This window comes from Callorhinus ursinus, unplaced genomic scaffold (genome assembly GCF_003265705.2).
Source record: "Callorhinus ursinus isolate GAN/ISIS: 27379988/994484 unplaced genomic scaffold, GSC_fseal_2.0 scaffold4, whole genome shotgun sequence".
Lineage (NCBI taxonomy): Eukaryota > Metazoa > Chordata > Mammalia > Carnivora > Otariidae > Callorhinus > Callorhinus ursinus.
In genome coordinates this window covers 115,042,853-115,056,205 of record NW_027397066.1, presented here as the reverse complement: position 1 = coordinate 115,056,205, position 13,353 = coordinate 115,042,853, and positions in this window count along the sequence as shown.

Below are 13,353 nucleotides of genomic sequence, written 5' to 3'. Positions count from 1 at the left end.
TTTGAGAGAGAGAATGAGAGATAGAGAGCATGAGAGGGGGGAGGGTCAGAAGGAGAAGCAGACTCCCCGCCCAGCAGGGAGCCCGATGTGGGACTCGATCCCGGGACTCCAGGATCATGACCTGAGCCGAAGGCAGTCGCTTAACCGTCTGAGCCACCCAGGCGCCCTGTTATATACTTTTCACAGTACAGATCTTTTACCTCTTTGTTTAGGTTTATTCTTAGGTATCTTATGGTTTTTGATCCAATTGTAAATGGAATTCATTCCTTCATTTCTCTTTCTGCTGCTTCATTATTGGTATATAAAAATGCAACAGATTTCTGTATGTCGATTTTGTATTCTGCAAATTTACTGAATTCATTTATCAGTTCTAGCAATTTTTTGGTGGAGTCTTTTGGGTTTTCTACATAGAGTATCATGTCATCATAGCATCATAGTGTATCATATTTGACTTCTTCCTTGACAATTTGGATGCCTTTTATTTCTTTTTGTTGTCTGATTTCTGAGGTGAGGACTTCCATTACTATGTTAAATAACAATGGTGATAGTTGGCATTCCTGTTTTGTTCCTGAACATAGAGGAAAAGCTCTCAGTTTTTCCCCAGTGAGGATGATATTAGCATCTTTCGTATATAGCCTTTATGATGTTGAGGTATGTTCCCTCTATCCGTACTTTGTTGAGGGTTTTTATCAAGAATGGGTGTTGTACTTTGTCAAATGTTTTCTCTGCATATACTGAGAGGATCATATGGTTGTTTTACTTTCTTTTATTAATTTTATTAATGTGGTGTGTCAATTTGATTAATTTGTGAATACCAAACCACTCTTGCAGCCCAGGAATAAATCCCACTTGATTGCCGTGAATGATTCTCTTAATGTACTGCTGGATTCAATTTGCTAGTATTTTTTTTTTGAGAACTTTTCCATCCATGTTCATTAGGGATATTGGCCTGTAATTCTTTTTAGTGGGCTCCTTGTCTGGTTTTGGAATCAGGGTAATTCTGGCCTTGTAAAATGAGTTTGGAAGCTTTCTTTCTATTTCTATTTTTTTGGAACAGTTTGAGAAGAATAGGTATTAATTCTTCTTTAAGTGTTTGGAAGAATTCCCCTGGGAAGCCATATGGTTCTGGACTTTTGTTTGTTGGGAGATTTTTGATTCCGGCTTCAATTTTTTTGCTGGCTATGGGTCTGTTCAAATTTTCCATTTCTTCATGCTTCAGTTTCAGTTTATAATGTTCCTAAGAATTTACGCATTTCTTCCAGATTGTCCAATTTGTTTGCATATATTTTTTCATAATATTCTCTTATAATTGTATTTGTGTGGTATTGATTGTGCTCTTTCTCATTTGTGATTTATTTGGCTCCTTTCCCTTTCCTTTTTGATAAATCTGGCTAGGGGTTTATTAATGTTATTAATTATTTCAAAGAACCAGCTTCTAGATTCATTGATCTGTTCTGTTTTGTTGTTGTTGTTTTTTCTTTATCTTTTATTTCTGCTCTAATCTTTTTTATTTCCCTTCTTCTGGGGGCTTTAGGCTTCATTTGCTTTTTTTTTTTTTTAGCTCTTTTAGGTGTCAAGTTAGGTTTGTGTATTTGAGATTTTTCTTGCATCCTGAAGTAGGCTGTATTGCTATATCCTTCCCTCTTATGACTATTTTTGCTGTATCTCAAAGGTTTTAGACCATCACATTTTCATTTTCATTTATTTCCATGTATTTTTAAAAATTTCTTCTTTGATTTCTAGGTTAACCCATTCACTCTTTAGTAGGATGTTCTTTAACCTCTATTTATTCGTGGTCTTTCCAATTTTTTTCTTGTGGCTGACTTCATGTTTTGTAGAGTTGTGGTCAGGAAATATGCATGTTATGATCTCAATCTTTTTATATTTGTTGAGGCCTGATTTGTGACCCAGTATGTGATTTATTCTGGAGAATGTCCCATGTGCACTCAAAAAGAATATGTATTCTGCTGCTTTAGGATAAAATTTTCTGAATATATCTGCTAAGTCCATCTGGTCCGGCATGTCTTTCAAAACCATTGTTTCCTTGTTGACTTTCTGCTTAGATGATCTGTCTATTGCTGTAAGTGGGGCGTTAAATTCCTTTACTATTATTCTATTATCAATGAGTTTCTTTATATTTGTTGTTGTTTTATATATTGGGTGCTCCCAAGTTGGGGGACATAAAATTCATAATTATTAGATTTTCCATTTGGATAGACCTCATTATTATGCTATAGTGCCCTTCTTCATCTCTTGTTACAGTCTTTGGTTTAAAATCTAGTTTGTCTAATGTAAGTATAGCTACTCTGCTTTATTTTTTTGACACTCATTAGCATGATAAATCATTCTCCATCTCCTCACTTTCAATCTGCGGGTGTCTTAAGTCTAAAATGAGTCTTTTATAGGTAGCATATAGATGGGTCTTCTTTTTTTTCACCCATTCTGATACCTTATGTCTTTTGATTAGAGCATTTAGTCCATTAATATTGAGAGTGGTTATTGATTGATATGAATTTAGTGTCATTGTATTACCTATAAAGTCATTGTTTTTGGAGATTTTCTCTGTTCTTTTCTAGTCTTTGTCACTTTTGGTCTTTCTTTCCTACTCAAAGGGTCCCCTTTAATATTTCTTGCAGGGCTGGTTTAGTGGTCATGAACTCCTCTAGTTTTTGTTTGTCTGGGAAACACTTTATCTCTCCTTCTATTCTGAATGACAGTCTTGCTGCATAAGGTATTCTTGGTTGCGTATTTTTCCCATTCAGCACATTGAATATATCATGCTACTCTCTTCTGGCCTGTCAAGTTTCTGTGGATAGGTCTGCTGCTGACCTTCTTTGTCTTCCCTTGTAAGTTAGGGATTTCTTTGCTCTTGCTACTTTGAGGAATTTTCTCCTTACTTCTGCATTTTGGAAATTTTACTACGATATGTTTTGGTGTTGGTTGGCTTTTATTGATTTTGATGGGAATTCTTTGTGTGTCCTGGATTTGGACATTGGTTTCCTTCTCCAGAGTAGGGACATTTTCAGCCGTGCTATAATTTGTTCAAATACATCTTTTGCACCCTTTTCCCTCTTCTTCTTTTTCTGGGACTCCTGTGGTACAAATTTTATTACACTTTATGGAGTAGATATGTTCCCAAAGTCTACATTCATTATCCAATATTTTTCTTTCCCTCTTCTTTTCAGCTTCATTATTTCCCGTAATTTTATCTTCTATATCACTTATTTGTTCCTCTGCTTCTTCTATCCTTGTGGTCATTAAATCAGTTTCACATCTCAGTTACTGCATTTTTTATTTCAGTCAGACAAGTTTTTAGGTCTTTTCTCTGTTGGAAGGGACTCCCAGGTGTCTTCTATACTTTTATGAAGCCCTGCTTGTATCTTTAAGATTGTTGTTTTAAATTCTGGATCAGGCATATTACTTATATCTGTTTCAATTAGATCCCTGGCTGTGACCTTTTCTTGTTCCTTCTTTTGGGATGAATTTCTCCATCTTGCCATTTTGTCTAGGTCTCTGTCTTCTTCTCTGTGTTAGGAAAGCCTGTTGTTTCCTGCTCCTGAGAGTAATGGTTTTATTAAGAGGTCATATAATGTCCAGGATCTGGTGCTTCAGGAAGTGTTTCTGGGGTATGCTGTGTGCACTCTGACTTCTGTTTTGGCTGCTCTTTCCCTGAGGCCAGTTCCCTGCACAGTTTCTCCTTGCCTGTAGTGGGGAGTGTTTGAACCTCATCCAGTGCGTGTTGAGTTTTAAATAGGTGTGCTCTGGTCTGCTTGTTAAAAGAGGCCTGACCCTATTTCCACTAGAGCTGAAGTTTTGCAGCACCTTATTGTCAGTTGACTTCTTACATGTAGGGGGTTTGTGTTGGTCTTCTGGGAGAGATGCCCACTGCTCTGGTTCTCTGGTTTGCCCTAGTAAAGAAGCACCTGCAGAGCAAAGGAGGGTGGGGCTTCCTGTAAGCAGCTCAGGCCTCCACTGTGGGTCGCTGTGCTGCTTACTGAAGTCAGTCCATGGTGATATGTGGGGTAGAAAAATGGCACCTGCCCTTTCCCCCATCCCCAGAGAGTCGAGTTCAAGCCTGCTGCTGTCTGGGGAGCCCTTAAAGAAGAGCAAACAATCTCCCCTCATGTATCCCAGGCATCTCTCAGATCCTCACCTACAGCCTATCTGTGTCCTGGTCAAATGCTTGCCTAGCAGTGCAGTGCACCTGTGTTTTATCTTAGTCATTCCAGCTGAGTAAAAAAACTGCAAACTTTAGGTACCTGATGTGGCATGGACCCATGCTGGTCCTCTGGGGGATGGTCTTGCTGAGCTGGGGTGGGTTTGTCCCAGAAAGGCAGTTGCACCAACATGCAGGAGCTTGGTGTTTGGAGTAAAGCACAGCAAAAAGCCAGCATCCAGTTTAGCTGTCCTCAGCCGGTGTCTCTGTCCCTATGCTAAGGAACAGGGCAGCATAATGGCACCTTCTGGCTCTTTTGTTCCCTGAGAGGCAATGGGCAATGCCACTTTTGCTGGATGCACTCCAGGAAGGGGGACACACCTCTCCCAGTGCATCCCAGGGGATCCTCAGGTCACGCTCTCCACTCCTGGGCCTCTGCCCTCCTTCTCTGTAGGAGCACCACTGCACCTGCCAGGACCCACATCGGCCACAGTGTGGACTTCTAAAACTTCAGTCTTTGAGCTCCACTTGTAAAACTCACTATAATTAGCCCTCTTGTTTTCCCAGTCAATGGATTTGTGGAAGTATTTTTCTAGTGAGATTCCCTGTGCACTGCCCTGTCTATCCTTTTCTCTCTCCCTTCCTCTCATCTTTTTGTGTCAGGCCTACCTCTCCTCCATAGCACTCAGATTATTTTCTCTCCAAAATCATATCTTCACACATCCTACCTTCCACAATGTGGCCACTTCTCTTCCTCTAGTTGTGCGGTTTGTTCTCTCAGTCCTCAGATCTGTTTCCTGGGTGTTCAGAATGATTTGATATTTATCTAGCTGTGTTTGAGGGACAAAGTAATCATAGGGTCCTCCTACTATGTCATCTTAACTACTGTAAAATTCTGATGAACAAAATCAGCTGAGCAACTAGAGACATATTCCATGTTCATGGATAGAAAGATTCAATGTAATTCAAGATGTCAGTCTTACCCAGTTTGATCTGTAAATTCAATGTAATCTCAATCAAAATCTTTTGACTGTGGAAATTGACAAACTGTCTCCAAAGTTTATATGAAGAGGCAAAAGACCCACAATAGCCAACACAATATTGAAGGAGAACAAAGTTGGAGGGCTAATGGTTCCTGGCTTCAAGACTTACTATAGAGGTATAGTTATCAAGTCAGGGTGGTATCGGCAAAAAATAACCAAATAGATCAATGAAACCCAAAAGAGGACCTAGAAATTAACCTGTAAAAATGTAGTCAACTAATCTTTGACAAAGGAGCAATACAATGGAACAGTAATAGTCTCTTCAACAAAGAATGCTAGAACCACTAGACATCTACATGCAAAAAAAAAAAAAATCAGTTTAGGCACAGACCTCACTCCTTTCACAAAAATTAACTCAAAATGGATCACAGACCTAAATGTAAAATGCACAACTATAAAACTGCCAGAAGCTATCATAGAAGAAAACAGATGACCTTGGATAATGGTGATGACTCCAAAACTGCAACACATAAAATAAAAATGGATGTTAGACTTCATTATAGTTAAAAACTTCTGCTCTGTGAAAAATAATGCTAAGATAATAAAGATGACATACACAATGGAGAAAATATTTGCAAAATATGTATCTGATAGAGGGCATTTACCTAAAATACATAAAGAATTCAAAACTCAACAAAACAATATAATTCAAAATGGAACACAAACCTTAACACCTCAACAAAGATACCACAATAAAGAAAGTATACAGATGGCAAATAAGCATATGAAAATATGTTCTATATCATATACAAATGGGAAATGCAAATTAAAACATTGAGATACCACTACACACCTATTAGAATGGCCAAAATCTGGAACACAGACAATACTCTATACTGGTGACGATGTGGAGCTACAGGAATACCCATTTATTGCTGGAGGGAATGCAAAATAGTACAGCCACTTTGGAAGACAAAATTTTTTTTAAAGATATATTTATTAATTTGGGAGGGAGGGGCAGAGAGAGAGAGAGAGAGAGCCAGTCCCAAGCAGACTCCACTGTGAGCATGGAGCCTGTTGTGGAGCTTGATCTCACCACCCTGAGATCACGACCTGAGCCAAAACCAAGAGTCAGACACTTAAACACCCAGGCACCACTGGTGATTTCTTATAAAACTAATCATACTATACCACCCAGATGTCTTGCTCTTTGGTATTTACTCAAAGGAGTGGAAAACTTATATCCTTACAAAAAACTGAATATGTGTGTTTATAGCAGCTTTATTAATGATTGCCAAAACTTGAAATTAACCAAGATGTCTTTCAAGTAAATGGATTAATAAACTCTGTTACATCCAGAAAATGGAATATTCGGCACTGAAAAGAAATAAACTATCAAGCCATGAAAGGTTATAGAAGAACATTAAATGTATATTATTAAGTATGAGGGGAGCGATGAATAAGTGGAACACAGAGAATTTTTAGGGCAGTGAAAATACTCTGTATGATATCACCAGAATGGGATCAATGTCATTATACATGTATCCAAACCCATAAAATGCACAACACCAAGAGTGAACCATAATGGAAACTATAGACTTAGGGTGATTGTGATGTGTCCAGGTAGGTTCAGCAATTGTAACAAATGTACTACTCTGGTGAAGGATGCTGATAATGCAGGAGGCTATGCTTGCATAAGGGAAACCTCTGTATCTCCCCCTCAATTTTGCTATAAACCTAAACTGCTCTTAAAGTCTTAATGATAAAGAAAAGCAAATCACAAGTCCTGCTCACAAGTCTTGATCACAAGAATGGGGATAGTGAAAGGTGGGCATCATAGCAGCCAACTTAGGGTCTTTCAGGCACAATATGTTCCTTTCTGTCCTGTGATATAGTAGGATAATGTCACTCTTTCTTTTCTCTTTAAGTAATACTTCTCAGAATTGCCCACATCCTTTAGTGCACCCTTCTTTTCTTTTTCATAGAAAATCACACTTTCAGAAATGTATACATTTCCTTTTCTTTTTAGAGAAACTTACAGTAGTGGTAAACTTAATTTAGTCACATGTAAAATTGACTTTAGGGGTGCCTGGGTGGCTCAGTTGTTGGGCGTCTGCCTTCGGCTCGGGTCATGGTCCCAGGGTCCTGGGATGAGCCCCGCATCGGGCTCCCTGCTCGGCGGGAGGCCTGTTTCTCCCTCTCCCACTGCCCCTGCTTGTGTTTCTGCTCTAGCTGTCTCTCTCTCTCTCTGTCAAATGAATAAATAAAATCTTTAAAAAAAAAAAAGTAAAATTGACTTTGACTTGCAGTTCTGCTCTTATCAAGCCCCCAGTCCACTGAACCCTGATAGCAATCCAATATGATAACCTCAAGCTAAATAATCTCAACAAATACCCCTGAACATGAAATACTTAGAATTTTACTCACTAGCAAAAGCAGATTTTTAGACTTAGAAATTAGTGGTCTGCACTGTAAAAATGCCCACTTTGTATCTAGACTCGTTTTGGTAGATTGCCAGATGTTTGCCAATTAGGTCATTTGTACTTATAAACTCATTATATAGACTAAGTCTGAAATGTGTATCATTTTTAAACATTCTAAAGCACATTGATATTATTAAAAGTTAAATCTTTCTCAGGTAAAATGATTTTTGAGCTCAGAAGTAGTTGATCTTAAGAAGTTGAATTTGTATTCCATGTAATTAGTTTTAGTAAAGAAATTGAAAAATCCTATTTAGCTTGGTTCTATGTTCTGGTGATTTTTCTTTTTCTTTTTTTTAATTTTGACAGTGTTAATTCCAATATAGGTTCACAATATTAGTTTTTGTCAGAACCTACACATAATACTGATCAATTCAGATCTTGTTTGTTTATTCTTTTCTAGACTTCTTACGGCTTTGTCAAAGATCATCAAACATTTTAAAGAAACAGCATATAAATTTTTATTTTATCGTAATCCTTTTCTCCATTCTCATCCTTATTACATTTCCTAATTACAGAAGGAAATTTTTTTCCTACACTTTGCAAATATTTCAAGACCAACATTTGCATACAGCAGGCCAACATTTTAGCTCCTTTTATATGGTTTGCAATAATAAAAACCATTTTATAGGTACATTTAGGGCCTACATGGATAATCTAGGATAATCTCATCATCACAAGATTCTTTATTTTAAAATTTTTATTTTAATTATAGTCAGCTAACATACAGTATAATATTAGTTTCAGGTTTACAATTTAGTGATCCAACACTTCCATACAACACCCAGTGCTCATCACAAATGCCCATCTTAATCACTATCACCCATTTACCCCACCCCCCACCTACATCCCCCCAAGTAACCATCAGTTTGTCCTCTATAGTTAAGAGTCTGTTTCTTGGTTTGCCTCTCACCAACACAATTCTTAATTTAATCACAACTGCAAAATTCCTTTGCCATAAAAATAACATGCACAGATTCCATGGATTAGGACCCTGATATCTTTGGGCACCATTAGTAAACATACCGCATTTATCCCTAACTTTCATTATGAAAGTCTCAATATCACAGGTGAGAAAATCATACCCTATCTTACTAGTATTTTTTGCAACAAAAGCAAGCAAAATTTTTATTTTTCCTTGTATGAAATTTATAGACAAAATAAAATTTGCCAAAATTTATATTTTCACTGTCTGCTTAATATGCATAGACAAACAAAGTCTAGTTTGTATTTTGAAAAGATATTTATGTTTTCTGTGGTTTCATTAAAATTCTCATAGAAACAATGAGATAATTTGAAACTAAATATTTTTCAAGTAAAATTATCTAAGAACTGGGGAAAACATTTTTGGTTGCAGGATTTAATACATCACTATATATGTTCCAGAAAGCATGACGTTTGGTAATGTACGACAGAATGAGCTCTATACTTGTATTAGTTTTCTATGGCTACTATAGCAACTACTGCAAACTGAATGGTCTAAAAGAACAGAAATGTATTTTCTCACAGTTCTGGAGGCTAGAAGTTCAAAATCAAGACATTAGCAGCCGCATGCTCCCTCTGAAAGCTCTAGGGAATAATTCTTCCATGCCTTTTCCTAGCCTCTGGTGGTAGCTGGCAATTCTTGGTATTCCTTGACTTATAAATATATAATTCTAATCTCTGCCTCTGCCATCACATTACATGCTCCTGGTGTCTGTGCATCCCTGTGTCTTTACATGACTTTCTTATAAGGATACCAGTCATGGGATTTAGGGCCTACTCTCTAATCCAGTATGCCTAATTTCAAGACAACCTGATTACATCTGTAAAGACCTCATTTCCAAACAGGTTCATATTTTGAGATTCTAGAAAGATATGAATTTGGGGGGATACTAATCACCCCAGAACAATACTATAAGGTACCCAAACATCTGTTATCAAAATCCCTTCTTGTTTGCCCATAGGACATTTTAGTTGCAATCTTTGAGTCAGGAAATGAACTGTATCCAGTTTTAGGAAACAATAAAAAGAATAATATAATAATGCAGATTCATTTATGTGGTATACCCAAGCTGGTTCATTGGCCACTATTTTTTTTTTTCCTGAACATTGGTGTCTCTTTGGGAGATAAAACTTTTGATTTATTATAAGAAATACTTGACTGTATCATTATAGACTTGTGAGATCAGTCTATATAGTTGATTTCATATTCCCCTCTCCACCGTGCCCAGTCTCAAACTGTTCTTTTTGTGTATTGTACAGTATGATCTGCTTTGGTCCTAATACCATTGTATAAATCCTTTCACTGATAATAAAATAACCCAATTATTAACCTTTTTTGTCAGTGATATCTGAGTCTTGCTAGTGTTAGTATTGTAATCAACCTCATTTTCATGATGTGAACACTTAGAAAACATTGTTGCAATATTCACAGTGTTATAAAGAAACTAGCACTATTACATTACAAAGCACAACAGTTAATCCACAATTAACTACAACACACTTAAACTGCATCACTTAGAATGATGCAATAATGGATGACTCATTATTGTGAACAGTAAATCATGGTTGCCAATATCAGCTGTTTGGTAAAAAGAGTGACCGTGACTATGGAAGGTGTATAATCTATGCCATATCTGTTTGAGACTAAAAACGGTATTTCTTTTGGTCCCTATATTTGGCTCATCATATTGGTTTCATGGTATTTCACAACCATCTACATTGGCTACTGAAACCTTTTGCAGCCTAAGGTAAGGTTTCCTGGAATTCAAGACTTTCAATATTAAACTTATAGTCTAGAAAAATCAAGACAGTTGGTCATCCTTCTTAGGGTCTCAATGTTCAAATGATATTGTGTCATCGTGCTGATTGGAGACTTAGTTAAAAGCCCATGACTGCTACCCAGCAGCAACTTCTGGGGTTTTGGACTAGAATTGAGTCTACTAATAATATGTAACCTTTGAAAGACAGTTAGTGGGTTATTTTCTGGCTTTAGTTAAAACTACTTCTATTAACAAAACAAAAAATTATTTTGAGATAATACTTATGTCATGGATTATATAATATAACAACAGCACTCCATTTTAGAAAATGAAATGCAAAGAAGAGTTCTCTTATCAAATGGGCATATCATATTTAGGATATTGTTACAGGCACTACACACAGGAATACTTACTGCATTTATTAAGAGGTGACTAGCATGACTATGAGTCACATTAGATACCCCTGAGGAGTTCCCTAACTCCAAATCTAAATAGTCCCTTCCCTATGATCAGTATCTGAGGGTGCTAAATAAGCAGTATGACTTAAAGATGGTAGCTCAAGGACGGAGTGGCAAGAATTAATTTGGAAAACAGCTTCATTGCTGCAGTTAACAGCTGTACCTTAAACAAGAAGGAAAAGCCAAATGTACTCAATGGGCAGACTTAAGAGCAGTGTTCCTAGTGGCATCCTGAAGGACTAGATGATAATAATGATATGGTATGGATTTTAGTAATACCTGGGTGGTAGGCAACAGATTAACAGTATGGTTTAAAATGGTCTTAGATAGGGCGCCTGGGTGGCTCAGATGGTTAAGCGTCTGCCTTCGGCTCAGGTCATGATCCCAGGGTCCTGGGATCGAGTCCCGCATCGGGCTCCCTGCTCCTTGGGAGCCTGCTTCTCCCTCTGCTTCTCTCTCTGTCTCTCTGTCTCTCATGAATAAATAAATAAAAATCTTAATAAAATAAAATAAAATGGTCTTAGATAAGTAGAAAATTAAATTTCAATTTGGGGTGACACATTATAAAACGTGGTGGGTTTAAAGGGAGAAAAGCAAAGGGGCAGGCTGATAATCTCAAAAGAACCCCTTTTCTGACTTCAGAAGGGAACTGAAACCAGTAAGTGGATGCCCTTATTTATTCTTTCAAAGAATTCTCTCCTGTATATGAAATGATTGGCATGAGGATATTTAATCATTGAAATAACAAGTAGAGAAAAAAAATGAATTTAAGCCACTGCAAAGCTTGAAATGTGGTAACAATTTTTCAAACAGAAACATAAAAAACTAAGCAGAGCTATAGGCCATCTTTTGAGAGTGCCTTAGCTCAGGCTGCTATAACAAAATAGACTGGGGAGCCTAAATAACAGACATCTATTCCCACACAGTTCTGGATATTGAAAGCCCAAGATCAAGGTGCTGATAGATTAGGTTCCCAGTGAGGTCCTCTTTCTGGCTTGCAGAGAGCTGCCCTCTTCCTATAGCCTTGCATGGCAGCAAGTAAAATCTCTGGTGTCTCTTCCTCTTTCTTTCTTTTTTTAAAGATTTTATTTATTTATTTATTTTGGAGAGAGAGAGAACACACACACAAGCTAGGGGAGGGGCAGAGGGAGAGAGAGAAAATCTCAAGCAGACTCCATGCTGAGCATGGAGCCTGATGCAGGGCTCGATCCCACAACCCTGAGATCATAACATGAGACAAAACCTCAGACACTTAACCAACTGAGCCACCCAGGTGCTCCTCTTCTTTTTGTAGGACTAATCCATCCATGAGAGTTCCACCCTTATGACCTCATCCAAACCTAATTATTTTCAAAAGGATTAACCTCCTAATATAATCACATTGGGGGTTAGGGATTCAAGATATGAATTTGGGTGAATGGGGGTTGGGACACAAACATTCAGTCCATAACAGAGATTCAAAATTGGCCCATAGCTGGCCTATTACCCCTGGCTCCAGGTGATAGTAATAGGTCTTTCCAAGGCTATACACAGATTCTGGATTTGGATTTGCATACTAGTAACTGAAGCAAGTGTTCCAAACACTACTATAGGTCTGGAGCCAAAAATTTTCAATTTGGATTCCTTACTAGTATATCACTCTTGGATATAAACACTAAACATTTTAATATATATATATTTCTTAAGCTAAATATATAAATTTAAACAAATCCAAGGAACAGTTTCAAGAGGACATTTTTGAAACTTGACAGAGTGTTTACAAAATATGGAAAAAGAAGATATTATTGCAGAACACTTTGAAAGGAAAGACGGGACAGCTGGGCTATTTTCCTTTCAGAAACTAAACTTTAGGGCGCCTGGATGGCTCAGTTGGTTGAACATCTGCCTTCAGCTCAGGTCATGATCCCAGGGTCCTGGGGATCAAGTCCAGAATTGGGTTCCCTGCTCAGCAGGGAGTCTGCTTCTCCCTTTGCCCCTCCCCTGCTTATACTCTCTCTCTTTCTCTCTCTCTCTCTTGCAAAAATAAATAAATAATCTTTAAAAAAAAACACACTAAACTTTAAGTTTAAAACTATACTCTTTTAAATCAAAAATACTTAAAATTCTCTTTTGTGAAGGCAAACAGAAAAAATTAATAAAATGGAGAATTCAGAACATAATTATGTATAAAACTTAATATCTCTTGATTATGCACACTTTCAACACAACTTAGTGTATAGTGTTATTTGATAAAGTTTTAATTACAGTGATTTTGGGGGGAATATTGAGTTCCATACATCTAATATCAGTTGTTGTCAAGTTATTATGTGCTTTTATATCAACTCAGGCACTTGTAAAAATATAATCCCTAAGATCTCAACACTAGAGACTGCTTCATCTGTATAACAAACCATATGTTTCTGATAGCATGTGGTTTTGATCTCTGCATTGACAAATACTGTCTTACATCATACTCTAAACTAAAAATCACATGAATAAGAGGGGATATATAAGATATAACTATGCGGGGAAAATAGCAGAGTTGACAACTTT